General features: G+C 41.2%; 1 protein-coding gene and 1 pseudogene across 4 annotated transcripts in view; one reads left to right on the top strand and one right to left on the bottom strand.

The window, feature by feature from the left end:
- Sema6d (semaphorin 6D) overlaps nucleotides 1-18,068 on the top strand; it is a 764,305-nt gene that overhangs the window by 296,913 nt on the left and 449,324 nt on the right. The window lies entirely within an intron of this gene.
- On the bottom strand, nucleotides 1,621-2,617 carry LOC150046528 (heterogeneous nuclear ribonucleoproteins A2/B1 pseudogene; annotated as a pseudogene).

Raw genomic sequence — 18,068 nt, 5'->3', positions numbered from 1 at the left:
CCTTTTGAGCCCATGTACCACCTCCTTCTGTTATTTTTCTTAATTTGGTGGTATATACAGTGCATACTTGACTGCATTCTTCTTCCTCTTCCCCCATCATTCACCCCTCCCCAATGATCCCAAACCCCATTTTCCAAGGACCCAGTTACTGGTCCTTATTTTTTTTTTGGCTTTGACTTAGTGTTTCTAAACAAGTATACCACTTGAGCCCTCCATAGAGTCTATTATGACTCAGGCAATTCATTTGTGCTCTCTTGCATGTTACCCAAGAACAGTGAGAGCTGTATCAATCTATTCAGTGAATACCTACAGAATATCTCTATAGTGTAGGCTCATAAGAGAAAACATTTGACAAAATAGTGCACATTCCAGCCTACTCTATGACTTAGAGTTTGAAATAAACAGTAATGATGACAGTAATTTGTTATAGATTGAAAAAAAAAAGATGGGTATCCTAAAACTAATGATGTGATGCAGTTGGGACCTTACATAGAGAAAGACCACAATGATTTGAAAGAAGGAAGAGAGTTAGTGCAGCACATGCATGTGCTTCTAAAGGAGATTTTTCTGGGTAGAAGGGACAAAGGAATGTTAAATCAGGAGTGGTCCTGATGTGTTTGAGAAGCAGGAAAATAAGAGGGAGTCAGAGACCCCAGAACAAGGCCAGAGGAGAAGATAAATGAGGACATGTCACTTTACATGGACAACCAAAATGGTACACAAGAAAATGTTAGGTCAACGATTTAGTAAGTTGATATAATTCAAATACTGAATTAAGTAAATTTGGTAGATTTTAGACCAAAGGATACTCTGAACCTAATTCTCTACAAGAATCTTTCACTTTCAAGCTCTTTTTAGCTTATGTACACTACTTATTTTATATAACAATAAGGCCCTATTTTTGAAATTGCTTTCCCTAGTCTTTGCACGCTCCCTGAATCCTACCAAACATGCCTACTAGATTTTCCCATTCAGAATTTGTATTTTTCTATATCAAACATAAGCACCTGTGACTATTTTGTGGTATTTCTGCAGAATAAATTCTATTACAGAGCATTTGGGGCTCCATTTACTACCTCAAACAATTGATTTGAGTCTATTGCATTCTTTTTTATCTTTAGAATTATTCTATTAAGTCATAAATGTATAATAGCTTCTAACTCTATACATGCACTTAAATTTTTAAAGGAAAAACATTATATCTTATTACACTATGATCCTGGCTAATAGCTTTTCAAAACTTTTGTGAAAAAAATCTGAAAGAAGGTTTCACATGTCACCTGAAACTTACAAATTTAGCATTATCAAATTATCTTACAAAGACCACTAGAGAGAAATAACAATTAAAAAGCTAAAAAACTGTCTCAAAGACATTTGTTTTTGTTTTTGTTTCACAGTCCTTCCTCCACAGCAAGGTTATTAAGTAATCCAATCACAAAATGGCTCACTGCATCTGCTCTGGCGCCTTCTGCCATAGCACTGCATATTTATGCGTGACTGAGATAAGAGTTTCCTTAACATTGTTGTTTCCTTAACCTGAAGCTGTTCTGCTGGCTCTGGGTTCTCATCCTTCCCTCTGTACACAGTGAAGCTCATGGATAGTAAGGAAGACGCTCAGGACTAGTTCCTCCCACCACTTCCAGCACTGCCTCCACTGCCTCCTGGACCATAGTTTCCTCCACCATCGGTTCCCCCATGTTCCTGCTACCACCCAAGTTTCCACTGGTCATGGACCACAGTTAGAAGACTACTAGTTGTGATTTCCAAAACTCATTGTAATTTCCATTTCCAGAGTTCCTCCTCCATAATTGTCATAACTGCTTCCTCAGCCCCCGCCCCAGGTGCCATATCCAGTTCTTCCACCACCATAGTCTTCTCTTCCTCCTCCATAACCAAGACTACCTCTAAAATTGTAGCCCCCAGGTCCTCTGCCATACCCATTATAGCCACCCCCAAGTCCACATCCACTTCCACACCTATCAGAGAGTCCCCTCTAAAGTTACTTCCTGGTCCCAGTCCAAAATCTCCACCAGGAGAATCCCCAAATTCAAAGTTCCCCCTTCTTTCACTCCTAGAACTTTGGACCTCCTGCATTTCTTGTCTAGAGAATGTCTTTCTTACTTCTGCATTATGACCACTGATGGTGTGATATTTTTGCAATACAATTTTATCTACAGGATCCTGGTCATCAAAAGTAACAAAGCTAAAACCTCTTTTCTTTCCAGACTGCCTATCAGTAATTATTTCAATGGTATCAGTTTTTCCATACTCTTCAAAGTAATCTCTTCTTTAATTCCACCAACAAACAGCTTCTTCATGGTCACATGATCCCCTGGTTTTCCAGACTCCTCTCTTGCTACAGCACATTTTGGCCTGGTAGCCATGGCCGTGTCAGCTTCAGCCATGGGGAGGAAGTTACAAAACCAAATTCTCTTGATCTTTGCTTGCAGGATCCCTTTTACCACACGGTCTGTGAACTTTCGCCATTAGTCACAGTAGTTTCTCAAACTTTCTTCTATGGTTTCAAAGCTTAAGTCACTGATGAATAGTTGAGGAACTGTTCCTTTTCTCTATTTTTCCTCTCCCAAGGAACAGTTCTAAACTTTTCTTTTTTCATCAAACTTACTGATGTCTACTACCAATTATAAACAGCCGTGAATGTCCGGGTTTTTAGTCCTCGGTCCACGCGGCAACCAGGACTCGCTGGGGGACAATCAGACGTCAGGGAGACCCATCAAGGCAGGAACTCATGTATTGAGGAAGTACATTCAGCTAATAAAGGGTGCAGGAGCCTATCAGCACAAAGGTGGGCAGGGCAGGGGAGGTCCATGTGTTTACTCACTCTAGGTCTCAGCAGAGAGTGATAAAGCAATAACACATTTGTACCCAATGGTAATCAAGTCTCAGCAGAAAGTGATTCACAATACCGACAATATAGCTCAAAGTTAGGCATGGCATTCATATATGACAGCTCATTTCTTTGTGTGGTTATCTTACTCAGAGATGCAGATTCATGGGCCAGCCTGACCCTGCACTCGGCTCCCAACAGTTATTTTTTAAACGTGCTTAGGGCCACAGAAAAAATAATCAGGTAGACCCTTCACTTGAAACCTTATACTTATCAATGCAGTAGTCAACCATGATTGCAAAATGCAAAGGCCAAGAGTAACAAAGCACATAACAGGTCCAGGCCTAGAACAGTTTTTAAATAGCAATACATGCATTAAGGGATCGAGCTATGTTTTAAACAAAGTACAGGCAAGACAGGGCCATTTTTTATTTTGCCTTCCTCATGCCGTATAGTTGCTTCCTGGTAGAAATTATTTAAAACAAAGTTTTGCAATTGCAGAAGATTATCTAGTGACTATCCCTCCCGGGCCCGTGAAGAAAATAAACACCTAACTCCCTGGGCATCCTGATACTGGAGGCTCCCCCTTTGAGTTTCCTGCAATTCTGGCTGGCTTAACTGCAGCAGACCCCAAGAAAACCCATACTCAAAAGAACCAAGGGCAGGGAAACAAAATGGTTGCTTTGTAAGGAGCATAGCTCTCGCCAACAGTGGCCCCAAGTCCTAGGCAGGCAGCAGCACTCCCAGTGGCACCCTAGTCTAGTGCATTCTCATCCTAACACATGAATTACAACCAATGTTGTTGAAAATGCAGGCCTGGAAAGCTGTAGCTCCTGGTCTCAGGCTGGCCCAGACATCAAGCAAGATTCCATCTCAAAAAGTAACCAATACAAAAAGGGCTGGAAGAGTGACTGAAGTGCTAGAACACCTGCATGGCAAGCACAAGGACCTGAGTTCAAACCTCAGAACAGCAATACTAATTAATAATAATAAATATAATAATAAACATAAAGATAAAGATAATAATAAAGATGCATCCAATGTGGTGGTGCAAAACCTATAGTCCCAACTACTTGACATGCAGAAGCAGAAGAACAGTGACTTGTAGGCAAGCTAATACCACATTAGCAAGGCCCTGTTTTCACTAGCGTGGAATAGAAACACCCAGTGAATCCCAGCAAACCCATGAAACTCTGAGAAATAATAAATCATGGCTATTTTTTTTCTGTCAGCAAGTTTAGAATTACTTACTTAGCAGTAATTGATAATTGAAAAACTAGAACCTTAGCACCAGTTGATAAATGAAATATTCAGTATAACTTTTTTAATCTAATGCTCAAGCCTCTGAAATTTGACCATTGCAGTAGATTTTTGTTTAATATGTTCATTTGGACAAATGCCAGTCTAGATGGAAAAGAAAATCTGTGACTGAACTTGAGACTGGATATAGGGAAGGGAGAAAGCCATCACCTGTGAAAACTGAGGCAGGAGGAAAAATAAGTTATCAATATTGGATAGTAGAATTTGTTAGGCTCAGAATTGCATTTGTTTATGGAATTAAAAAATTCCTTGGTTAGTATATTATGTCACATTAAATTTGGCAGCATAGAATAACAGGAAATAATACCTCACAGTACAATAACAGACTTTAATGAGATAAATATTTATTTCACTTGTGTTGATAAAGAAAACCAAAGCAAGGCTATGCAGACATGTTGTGATTACATATCATTTCACAGGACTTAGACTCCTTCTGTATTGATGTTCTGACATCTAAGGGCATGGCTTCAGAACTATTCTACAGTCATTATGTTGTAAATGTCCCTGTATAAAATTCTGGGATGCGGGCTTACACAGCAATCAGACCTAAGATGAAAGGAGAGTATACAGAGCAGAAAAACTAGTTAAAAGACCACTCATGATAATAAAGAAGAGAAATAATTATGTTTTTCTGTGTAATGTGTGAGCATTGTAGCTCTTCATAAATTACTACTTCATTCTACTTTGTGAGCTGGTTAATGTGAATGTAGTAGGTGCAAAAAAAGGCTCAGAGTTACATATGGGTTGGGAAACTGGAAGTGATATCAGTTGATGCAAGACAGAAAGGTGACTAAACCAACATCAGCCTTCTAGACTTTTCTAAAGATTTAAACACTGGATGGGGAGTGTGGTCTAGTGGTAGAGTGCTTGCCTAGCATGCACAAAGCCCTGGGTTCAATTCCTCAGTGCCACCTACACAGAAAAAGCCAGAAGTGTTGCTGTGGATCAAGTGGTAAAGACCTAGACTTGAGAAAGCTCAATGACAATGCCCAGACACTAAGTACAAGTCCAAGGATTAGCCAAAAAAAAAAAGATTTAAACATTGGACTGACCTCTTTCTTTATTGGTGGTTGTGGGGCTTGAACTCAGCCTGGACAGTGTCCCTGAGCTCTTTGCACAAGGCCAGTGCTCTACCTACCTCTTTGAGCCACAGTTCCACCTTTTAATTTTTCTCATAATTAACTGGAAATCAGAGGCTCAGCCTTACCTGCCCCAGCTGGCTCAGAACTGTGATCCTCAGATCTCAGCCTTCTGAGTAGCTAGGATGATAAGTATGAGCCACCAGCTACTGGCTTTGACAGAATCTTTTATTTAGCAGACTACAAAACAAACTCAAGTCAATCACTATTTTCATTATGTTTTAAATATATAAATATTTTAATATATCCATTCAGAGTTAATGATATTATAAACTATGCACGTAGCCCTTTTCATCATTTCAGCACAGAGCTGATTGTATTTCACTGGTACAACACTCTTGTGCTAAATATTGGGTGATTTTAAAGCAAACTCCAGGGCTGGGATGTAGCTCAGTGGCAAAGCGCTTGCCTAGGAAGTGCAACGTCCTGGGTTCGATCCCCAGTGCCAAAAAAGAAAAGACAAAAAAAAAAATACAGTTAAAAAAAAACCCAACAATAAAGCAAACTCCAGACATCGCACACTAATCTTTTCTAAAATAAGAAGAGAGTCTGAAAACTTTTGTATTGAATGTGAGAACATGTGTAGAGCCGGCATTTGTAAGGAGAAAAGTAAGAGTTGAATTGTGGATAGTGGAAGAGTAGAGAGTTTGAACAGATTATGATTAGGTAAAACGTAAAATATACAGAAACTTAGGACATGTAACCAACAGATGAATAGAGTAAGAGTTGGGAAGATAAAAGTGTAGGCAGTAGATTTGTGTAGGCCTAGAAAAGGCATGAAGAAAGAGAGGAGAATGTCATTCAGGTTGGAAAACACATTCAAGTTGCCAATTGATAAAACACAGGCTTTGGAAAATGTAGTTGGAAAGGAAAGGAAAAATAGGCAATGAAAACCTTGGTAGTTACTTTTTCTTGAGTAACAACCTTAATTCCTATTCATGTACCAGTATGCCCTGCTGAAGGACACAAATTTCTAGCTTCTCCTTGCAAATAAAGTAGGTAAAATTCATGGAATCAAACTTTGGAAATAATCTATGGGGAATTTCAATTCTGGTAGAGGGATCTATTCCCCCTTCTTTCCCCTCTATCCTTTCTATCTCCATTCCTTCAAGTCTTGATGATATCATAAATTAAAAGCAACTCATGGATGAGGCATCTCTGATGACTTGGGAAGACTTATTGGCTTTGGGCCAGTAAATTCCATACTCCTGGTACAGGAGAGGGGAAAAAATGACACTTTGGGGCCGGGAGTTTGGCCTAGTGGTAGAGTGCTTGCCTAGCATGCACGAAGTCCCGGGTTCGATTCCTGTGTACCACATGCGTAGCAAAAAGCCAGAAGTGGTGCTTTGGCTCAAGTGGTAGAGCCCTAGCCTTGAGAAAATTCAGGGACAGTGCTCAAGCCCTTTGCCCAAGCCCAGTACTGGAAAAAAAAAATGACATCTGTTTGGGAGAGGGGAAGTGTCTCTGTGGATTTTTGCCAACACTAATTTAATTGATAAAGGTAGAGTGAAATCTAATAAAAAGCATTTGAAGGATGAATGGAATTTTTACTGAGCAAAGCAGAAAGAATGAGACATTTCCCATTGATCAATACATGTTGCTATTCTGTAGACAGTGTCTCTCATGATTGAATTTTTAGATGAAAAAGGCCAAGCATCAAACATTTCTTGCAGAGCAATTCTCCAAGGCTGAGCAGGAATCAAAAGCTTAACAGTGCTGCCTATTATTACTTATTAATTATTACTATTAGTACTAACCTCACAGAATTCTACAGCATTTTGTCAGTTTCACAGCACTTTCATATATTGCATCTATTCATTCATCAACGTAGTTTATGTAACTAATATGTTTTGAATACCTATTACATGCAAATTTTTGTAATTGTCATGCCCTAGTGGTAAAACATTGCACAGGATCTTCCTTTCAGTTAGTTAAAGTTAAAAAATAGTTGCTATATGTTGACCAACAAGTACAATCACCTGTAGGGAACACTGTACTTAACAGTCTGAAGACATTTGCTTAAATTGTTGCAGATTATTGCAGTCACATTCTGAGGTCAATGTTATCCTCTTTTTAAAAAAATCTTATTATCAGGGTGATAATAAATAGAGGGGTCACATTACATGGGTGAGTACATTACTTCTTGAACATTGTTAGCCCTTCCCTGTTTTTCTCCTACCTTCCCTCCCCCTACTGTTATCCTTTTTTCACACTGATTTAAAACTAGTTGTTTAACATTTACCTAATAAGGAAAGGCACTGTCAATTCAGGGTGTTGGGACCAAATTTGAGGTGAAACATAACACTTTTTTCTGCTTTTTGAGATAAGGTTGGTAGTGAGTGGTTCAGTCTTGTTTCAGTCCTGATTTAAGTGTAAGATAGTTAAGACTGGAGAAAAATGAAAACATGCATGAGCAACTGGAGAACTGAAAATAAGGTTGTCAGATTTAGCAAATTAAAATATAGAGTGCCCAGCTCAACTGGAGTTTAAGAAAAACAATGAATAATGTTTGAGTGTTTGTTTCTAAATTCCATCAGTTACATGGTTAATTGCAGTTTGCAAGCCAGAAATACTTTATTGTCTCAAATTATATCAACCTTACTAAAAAAATGCTTTGAATCAAATCTAATATCTCTTCATTTCTAACACCAGGGCCTCTCAGAGGTCAAGAGCACCTGGTTCATATTATAAAAAAGTTAATACACAGTTGACCATTTTAAAGATTAATAGTTTCCACTTAATATCAGTATAGTTTTTGCTATTCACTAGGTAATTATAGAGTATACACTGAAAATTAAACTGGACATTTCTTTCTTTTTTATTTTATTGTTGTAAGAACACTTAAAGGAAATCTGTGCTTGAAATCTAAAGTGTACCATGTGTGACTTCTGACTAGAGGTGCTATGACATCGAGCCGATCCCTGTGGCATGTTCCTTTTTCTTAGCTGGTGCTTCATGCCTGTTGATTCCCAGTTTGTCCTTCTCCTCTTGTAGCAATATGTCATTTTTTTAAATACTACTAACCAGTGGAGATAAATCCCTAAGTAGAATATTAGAAAATTGAAAGAAAATAAGAAAATATTTCAGCTTACATGTACTTTCAACAATGATTTATAAGCTGGCTTGTAAATTGTAAATGTATTTTATTTATGTATACATTTATTTGGAGAGATAACAACAGAGTCTACGTTGGTGGGCTTTATTTTATTATCATCCTGTGTTGGAAACTAGATGACCACTTCTCTTTCCACTGACTGATTTCATCAGTCACAGAGGAGGAAAACAATAATTTCTTGGAATGTTTTTTCTTCCACAATTATAAAAAATATACCCTCCAAACTTGAGTATTTGAATGTTTCCTTTGGTTTCTATAACAAGTTACCATACCCTTGGTAGTTTGAAAATAACACTTATTTGGTTATGTTTAATTCTGGAGGCCACTAGATAGAAACCACCATATAAGCAGGACTTTGCTCTCTCAAGAGCACTTGTGGGTGAGGAGAAAGGCTCTTCTTTGACCTTTCCAGCTGCTGCCAGCCACTGGCATGGCTTAGCATGTGGCTGCATCGCTCCTTTTATCTCTGTGGTCATATTATCTTTTCATCTTCTGCTAAATTGCCCTTTGCCGCCTCCTAAAGCCATGTGATTGCATTTGAGGCTTTCTCTTACAATCCAAGACAGCCTTCCTGAATCACATACCTTAATCTCTTCTGCAAAGTGCCCCCCCCATGCCAGCACTCAGTAAGTGTAAGTTTAGCTAAACATGTCTTGCACAGATGGCTGGAGATGTATCCTTGTTGTAGTAATTACTGGCTTTGTGATCCCACCTCTGTGCCTCTGTTTCTCATCTATGAAATAACCTACCTCAGGAGGTTGAGGGAGCGACACTGAACTCCATGCAAGACAGCTGGAGGATCTCTGTAAATAAACAACTGTGAGCTGCTGCTCGGCTCCACAGAAGAGTTAAGGATCCCTTTGGTATGGCCAGGGCGAGACATGTGCAAAAGAATTTAACATTCATAAATTCATCATTGAATGGGACATGAGATCCGGATGTCGAGAGATCTTTGTTCTGTTTTGTAGGATTCTTAAGAGCTTAAGAGGAAAAGAAGGAAGAGGAAATGGGGGAAATGAGAGCTATTTCAGGATGAAGATGGCTGGGGAGGCAGGTTATCTGTAGTGCTGGTAGTAGCTGAGCCATAGACTAACTAGTCTTTACAAGCTTATATTTGAGTTATAGGTATGTACACAATTGATATTCTTATTTAATATATAAAAATCACCAAGCTGGATGCTGGTATCTCATACCTGTCACCCTAGCTACAGCGGAAGCTGAGCTCCAGACCACAGGTTCAGAGTTTAAAGCCAGGCAGGCAGAAACCACCTCTCTGAGATAATCAGGGCTGGAAGCATGGCTCAAGTGGTAGAACACTGAGCGTGTACAAGTTTCTGAGTTCAAACCTGAGCAAAACAAAGAAAAATGGCCAAAGCTTGCCTCCTATTAGAAGGACATCATTCCCCTGAGCATTAAACACAGAGCGAGGACCACACCTGTAGGTACTGCTAGTGTTCTGAATATGAATATGAACAAGCGCTGCCTGGAGAAAGGGTGGGTCCAGCGCCGGGGCGAGAAGCCGCATGCAGGCGGGGTGCGATCGGGAGAGAACACGAGTGCGGAGGTGTTCCGTGAGAGATGGGAGCTGCTAACTTTCCTGGGACAGGAAAAAGTACACATTAAAATACCCTTAAAATCAAAAGAGCACAAGAGAGGGAGCCGGGGAGTCGGGCGGGAGAAAAGTGGATGGAGGACGGGGACGAGAAGGCAGGGGAGAAAGAGGGGGGGCGTGATGAGGAGAAAGGAGGATCAGCGGGAAATGGCTTGTCTGGGGTGGGCCGGGGAGCCAGGACGGCAGCCGTGCGCAGGGAAGGCTCGTGAGTGACTCCCGGGATGCGGTTCTGTAATAGAAAAGTCATCTGTGGCTCCTTTCTGAGCATGCATCCTTACCTGAATACACAAGGTGCCTGACCCGGCATCGCGAGGCCTCCGCCCCCCCCCGCCCCCCCGCTCCCCCGGCAGCCGGAGGTCGGCGGCGGAGGGGGCTCCGCGGGGGAAGTTGGCGGGGCGGGGAGCACGTGGGCCGCGGGGTGGAGGACGCCGGCGGGCGGAGGAGTAACCGGCAAGTGTGGACCGGGAAGGCTGGAGGGCCGCGGGGTGACAGGGTGTGGTCTGAGGGAAGCGGGGGCGCGGAGGCGGGGGAGGAGGCCGAGGGGCCCGCGGGACCGGGGGCGGCGTGGCGGCGCCCGCGTGGGTCGGCGCGCGGCGGCCCCGAGCGAGCGCGCAGTTCCCGGTCCTCCTCGACAAGTGGATCCCGGCGCCGGCGCCAGACACCTGCGCGCCCGCGAGCGTCGCCTGCCCGCCCGCCCGTAAGTCTCAGTCTCTCTATTTCTTCACCACTTGCCCTGCGTGGGGGAGCCGCGAGCTCCGGAGGGGCTCGGGGGAGGCGCGCCGGGAGCTCGGGGTGTCCAGGAGGACGCGGTCCCCGCGGCTGGGCCCGGGCGCACCCTGCACCCGGGCGGCAGCAGAACCCTTGGCCCCGGGGCGCCCCACCTTTTGTGTGTTGCCCCCTCTCAGAGCCGTGCCAAGTGGGGGCCGGGTGGGGGGCGCAGAAGCCACTTTCCGGCTCTGGCCCCCCCCTCGCCCCCAGCCCAAACCCTCGGGGGCTTCCACGCCGGCTGGCTGGACCGCTGCCGCCCCCCCCCTCGGGTGCTCTTAGGTGTAGGCTCTGCCTGCTGGGCACGGGGAGGGCGGGCGGGCAAGTGAGCGGGGGGGGGGGGGGCGTGTTGCACGTGCGAGGTGACCCAGCCTCTGGCTTTTGGGGGGGCAGGGCGGGGTCCCCCAGGCCCCCGGGCCCCCGTGCTGCGGGGCGGAGGGCCGCGCCGGCAGGCGCTCTCTGGGTGGGTCCCTCGTCTGGCTCATTGTTCGCGGTGACTGTGCTGGGGGTGGCCGAGCCGCGCGGCTCCCGGGCTGCGACGCGGGGCGGCTGGGCGCCTGCTGGGGTCACAGGTGTGGAGGGAAAGGAGTCGCCCATTTTAGGGAAGAGACGCCGCCGCTCCAGCCGGCAGCGAGTGCACGGGAGAACCGCCGCCGCCCTCCCGAGTGCAAAACTTAGACCCGAGTCGCAGCTGCGATTCAGCCCTCAAACCCGCGAGCCGCTGTCCCCCGCGAAATTGTGTCCCGAGTGACAAAGGTGGAGTTGGCGGTGTGCCCGGCTGCCTTTCTCCACGCAGCGCCGCCTCCCTCGCAGGTTCTGGGGTGAGGCGTGCTTCCCTCGCCCGCCCCTCCGCGGACGTGGATCTCACCCCACCCGTCCCTTCCGCTGGTCTAATGGCATGCTGCTGGGGCTGAAGCCCTTGCCACTCCACCCGCCGCGGCCCCGCGCTCGTGTGGCTGCCCAGTGCTCCCGGGCGCGGGCGCCTGGCACCTCCACTGTGGGGCCGGGAGGTGTATCTTTCCTTTCCTGGCTGATGAGTCTTGTCTGGTTTGGAGCCGGTCTTTATGTGTTGTCACTTGTTTCTGGTGCCCACTGCTACAAAGGAAAATGCCTTCCCCGAGGAGACGCTCCTTTTGCTCATGCTCAGGGTCGTCCTCAGAATCCTCTCTGGATAATAGAGTCTTGTTCTTATGTCCTGCGCACACACGCATGTAGTATCAAGTCTGCTGAGAGCCCGCCATCCAGCCCTCTGGAGAGGTAGCGGATGTGCACACTGCCCCATCCCACGGGAGCGGCTGCACACACGCAGGGGGAGTAGTGTTTAGGGTAGGGAGAGCCATGTGAGGAGAAAAGAGTGGAGTAGTAGCATCCAAACCACGCTCACAGCTCCACAAGAGATATATATATATATGTGTGTGTGTGTGTGTGTGTGTGTAGAAAAGTATATTGGATTGTCTTCCTTGTTTTTATTTCTGATAATATTTAGATCCTTAATATATTTCATAGTACCATTTATATCTCTTGTTTAGATTTGGGGTGAAGACCCTTACAGAGGAATTTTATGTTTGTGGTTTATTATTTGTATCACATTTTCAGTGCCAGTGGTGCATATCAATACACTGAATTATCTTCATAATTGTTCTTTTGTTTACTTAAATATCATATCCAACTAAGGGCAGAAACAAATGAGCAATGAATCAAACAAGCTGGGATGAAGATGAAGACATGAAAGTTGTTCACAGCCATGCTTAAGCTGTGCACTCATTTAACCACCTTCCCTCGTGACCCATTTTTAGTTAGTAGCTTGTTCATCTTCTACAGTCTCTGGACTCTAAATTCCTACTCAGATTGATTACTGCACTAAATCTTGATCGTACAAAGAACAGAACTTAATTATTTTGGTCTCATTTGTCAAGCAGCAATGTTTAGTGATGCCAAGATAATTATATTTATTGTAATATGCACGACTTTAAAGTATGTTGGAAAAGGTTCTTCTAAACTTGTTTTCTCATAAAGAAAAAGTCCTGTGAAGCCATAATTTCTCTGCTGTGGTGGAGCCCCTCTAGCCATTTGTGTTTATTGAGTTCACTCTTCCACATGAAGAAAGAACCATTGTTCAGTTGTATAGGAGCTGAAGGAAGAGAGAAAATGAGAACAGAAAACAAAGCCCTTAAAAATGTTATTTTCTCTAGTTGGAAAGCAGAGAAATTTATGGCTGGTTTCTTGAAGATATACTAAAACCTAAGAGACACTTAGAAAAAAATCTTCAGAATAGATGTACCATATCTTCCTTCAAAGTAGGAACATATGAGCATTTGTGTCTTTAAACCAATTTCAAGATGTCTCTGTATTCTATATAATTATGAGATGTTATTAAGTTTTTGTTGTCAGAGCACTGAAATATCATCCAGTCTATATTCAAATGCACAGTCTTTGCAACTGCTTTAATTGTAATAGCCTGAGTGTCAAGATTCAAAAGAACATCATTGATATCATGGTGTGCTTTGCATTTTAAAATAGTTGCCAATGAATTACAAACATTCATCACGCAAAGATCACCTGTTGAAATTTCTCAGGACCCCCAAATAGAGAATTATTTGTGCTATATGTTGTCACGCCCTTGCTGACTTTATGCTTTCCCTTTAAAAAATCACTTCTTAATTAATACATATTAAGCCTGGTTCTTCTATTATTTTTTATGTCATAAAGGTTATATGCAGATGTGTCAACATAGCTTGATAAGGGAATTTCCTGTTGGAAACATGGGAATGAGAGGAGGTAAACAGGAAGAAAGGAAAATAAGTTGTTTTTTTTTTTTTTTTAAACTGGGGAGAGTCAGGACTTAACACTGGAAAAGAGGGGCTGGTTTCACTCAACAAAAGTTACTGAGGATTGCTCCTTTGGTCATAAACAGCTCAACCTGTGTGACACAGTACATACATTTGGGTAATTCAGTCTCTAGCTTTAGATATCATGAGGCACAGTGGTAGAATACCAAACAGGGCCTTTCTTTGTTGCAATCAGTTGTTGGTTTAATACTATCCTCTTTCCTTTCTAAAAGTAACTACTGTGATTTTTCTTATACTTTCCTGTGCCTCTGGAGGAGAGTTGTTCAATCAATGAAATTACCAGTGTTTCTTTAGGGAATGCTTTCTGTTGTTGTTTTAAAGCTTAGTTTCTTCTCTGAGTATGTACGAAATATTTTTCCATGAGTATCTATTCTATGTTTATTAAACATAACAAGATAAAAGAACTACATTGATTTGGGAAATACTTCAAATACATTTACTTAAATATTCTATTACTCTTCTTTCTCATACACTAATTTGAGAGTCTAAATTTAGGTTTTATTTTTTCTTTTCTTTTCTTTTTTCTTTTTTGTACCAATTCTGGGGCTTGAGTTCAGGTCTTAGACACTGTCCTTGAGCATTCTTAAGGCTCTACCACTTGAGCCACAGCACTACTTTGCCTTTTTCTGTGTATATCATACCGGGGAATTGAACCCAGGGCTATGTGCATGCCAGGCAAGCATTTTGCCACTCGTGGCTCAGGTTTTCATTTTTAAAGTCAATAATCATTTAGATTTTCTTTAAAATGGAGACTGACGTGATTCATAATAATATAAACATACAGGGCTGGGAGTTTGGCCTAGTGGTGGAGTGCTTACCTAGCATGCACAAAGACCCAGGTTTGATTCCTCAGAACCACATACATATAAAAAAAAAAAAAGCCAGAAGTGGTGCTGTGCTAGAGCTTTGAGAAAGTCCAAGATCAGTGCTCAGACTCTGAGTGCAAGGCCTAGGATTGGCAAAAAAATAAAATCCAAGACAATGCATATTAGTTCATATTTATTTTTATGCATAACTTTTCCTAATAACTTAGAATATTTTCAAATGGTAATAGAAAAATTTTAACTGATCAATTTATTTTTGCTATGGACATTGGAATGCTCAGAATGAAAATGAGATATACCTTCTTTATCATATAAGGCTTCAGGCAAATACAAATAGGTGTTCTTTTTCTTTTTTTTGCCAGTCCTGGGCTTGAGCTCAGGGCCTGAGCACTGTCCTTGGACTTTCTCAAGGCTAGAACTCTACCACTTGAGCCTCAGCACCACTTCCAGCTTTTTCTATATATGTGGTACCAAGGAATCGAACCCAGGTCTTTGTGCTTGCTAGGCAAGCACTTTAACCACTAGGCCAAGTTCCTGGCCCGGGTGTTCTTTTTCTCCATGACTTTATCTTTCTGTATTTGTGTATGGATTTATTCTATTAGGATGCTATTGTCTATTGTATTTTGTCTTTTGTTTAATTGTTGAAAAAGATGGCCCATCCAAGTACTTTTGGAAAAATGTCTGTAAATAGAATCAAGTCTGCAAATAGATTTTTATTTTTTTATTTATTGTCAGGGTACTGTATAGAGGGGTTACAGTTACATTTGTCAGGTAGTAGGTGTATTATTTCTCAAACATTGATACCCCTTCTCATATTTTTGTTCCCCATCCCTCTCCCACCCCGCCCAAGCATCTTGTTTCCCCTTCCCTACTTCAAATAAACAAATAAATGTATATCCAATACACGAGGTAACAAAGTCAGATATAATAACCACATGAGATTAACCATAAGGAGAGGAAAAGCGAAAAGAAATAATGTACTATACGTAGAATATTAAGAGCAACAATCACAAAAATAAACCTAGAGTTCATTTTGTTTAGTCTCATCCTATATGGCTATATGTACATAGCTTTTGAGCTATTGTGATCCTCTGCTAGGGGAGTCCAAGATAAGTACTAATAGATTTTAAAGTCTAATGATATAAATGCCTATCTAGAGTAGACAGACAGATACATAAGTCCTGACCTAAAGATACTGGTATCCTGGCTGGATAAAGAAACAATCATAAATAAACTGATTGTGAGTCAACATGTAGGTGTGTGTATCTGTGTGTATATATATATATATATATGTTGCATTAAAAATGAAAAACAAGACCTTACCCTTAACAAAATTCAGCTGCCACTTTCTAGAAAAACACTGTTAAGAGCTTTAGCCGCGTTTTTTCATTGGAAAGAATTTACCTCAGGGTACACTGAAACCCAAGTAGCGAAGTTGAAAATAGATATTGGAGAAAAATTATGCTTCTATGCTATTGAAGACTCCAGAGGTCTCTTTCCTTCTCTTGTCTTTCATTCCCTGTCCCTCTTCTCTCTCTTCTCTCCTTTCTCTCCTTTCTCTCTTCTCCTCATTGGCTTTGGACTTACTAAATTGTCTGGACCTGATTGATGAGTATAGGCATTCCAAAAGCAAGCTGACCCTACTGCGTTAGCTTTTGAAATTTTTATCTGTGTAAATACAGTATTTGTTTTAAGTACTGCACTTAAGTGCAGTGGTTAAGTTTAAGGGCCCACTGCTGGTTTCCCTTTGTGAATCAAAACTAATTTTTAACTTTTTTAGATTAAGACCATCCACAAAACTGTTCTTTTCAACTGGAGAAAAGTTAAGGGAGGAGGGAAAGAAGGAAAGTTAAAGAAAAAAAAATAAATTTTAAAGACTGAATTATTGACTCAGGTGACATGTTTATTGCTGAAACCAGAGATGAATTAAATCTCCAAATCTAACCAGTGACTCTGGACATAAATCTGATCCTCATCTTCTCCTTTGCATTGACATAGTATGTATGTATACCTTGATCGTAGTTAGTATTAAAATGATTTAAAGTCCAAAATTTTGACCTATTGTCCAGAGCTGAACTTGACTATCAAGACAGTGACAAAAACAGATCCTTTAAACATGACTTTAAAAACATGGGGAAAAAAACCTCATTGGATACAATTTAAACATGAATGCATTTATATTTTTACTGTGCTTAAACAGTAAATAAAGCTTTAAGTTTTTCACCAAATTAATGTTTCACTAGCATTCAAATTAGCTACTGACGACAAAAGTACATGCTAAGAGATGGCTTCTAATTGGCAAGTGAATCTTAAAGGGTTATTTATAGATTACTTTGAAACAAAGTTCAGGAGTAAATTCTCATTGTTCAGCTCAATTTAAATAGATGTTTCAGCTTCCATTCTCCTTCTGTTCTTTTTCACAACCCTTTTGATTTCTAAAGCCCTTCAGGAACAACATTGCTAAGGTGGCATATGTATAACTAACAATATTTGGGCATATAATTTGTTCTTAAGATTATTTATCCTCCAGTGATTTGGGGACCAATTGAATACCCCTCTCTAGCTTGTGCTGGTCCAAATACTTTTTGAGACTGAATGTGAATTCAAAGGTTTGCTAACATATGCTCCTATCCAGAGCTCATTAAATACATGTACACACACGGAAAATGAGAAAGAAACTTGAACAGATGAATTAATTTTCAAGAATAGTTAGAGATACGAGTGAAATTAGACGTATTCTATTTTCTGTTTTATTCACTAATGACACTGAGGTGGCATTTACCTCAGTGTTCCTTTATGATTTGTATATAAAAATACAAGAAGATAATTATAGTGTGTCTCTCATTCTGTTGCTGTATCATTATGTCCAAATGTGTCTTTTCTTTTTTCCATGTCTGTATTTGACTAAGGATATAATGAGCAAGTAAAACATTTTAAAGTGTTTAATTTATCCTGCACATTTTTGTTCAGGTATATATTTTATACTTGACTTCATGAGCTTTTCAAAGATATGTGTAGTATAAGTCCTGCCTATGATGACCTAACTCATTAGGGAATGTCATAATCAATTTACCTTTTAGGTATTTTTTCATAGTATATATAGGATGTACAACTTTCCCTTCCCAACTGATCAAATGCCAATAAAATATTTAAATGAAAAAAATGAAACCACTTTTCTTTTGAGAAATCTGCATAGTTGGACTTGAGCTCAATTTTTTTTTCAGTGAGCGTATGTGCAGTTACATTGAAAATAGATAGCTAAGTAAAAATTTTGAAACATTCCACATAAATCCAATAATTATTAGAATTATGATCATTCTGTAGCAAAATTATTTTTTAAAAATATAGAATACAAAAAATGCATGTGACATAATACTTGTTTAGTTTCTTTTTTTTGTTGTTGTCAAACCACAGCACCACTTCCGGTTTTCTGGTGGTTAATTGGAGATAAGCATCTCACAGACTTTTGAACCCGGCTGGCTTTGAACTGTCATCCTCAGATCTTAGCTTCCTGAGTAGCTAGGATAACAGGTGTAAGCCACCGGTGCCCAGCCTTGTCTTAGTTTTGATTCTATGTCTAGTACATGTAAATAATT

Source organism: Megascapheus bottae, chromosome 25 (genome assembly GCF_031878675.1).
Source record: "Megascapheus bottae isolate mThoBot1 chromosome 25, mThoBot2.hap1, whole genome shotgun sequence".
Lineage (NCBI taxonomy): Eukaryota > Metazoa > Chordata > Mammalia > Rodentia > Geomyidae > Megascapheus > Megascapheus bottae.
This window is presented reverse-complemented; position numbering and strand designations above follow the sequence as displayed.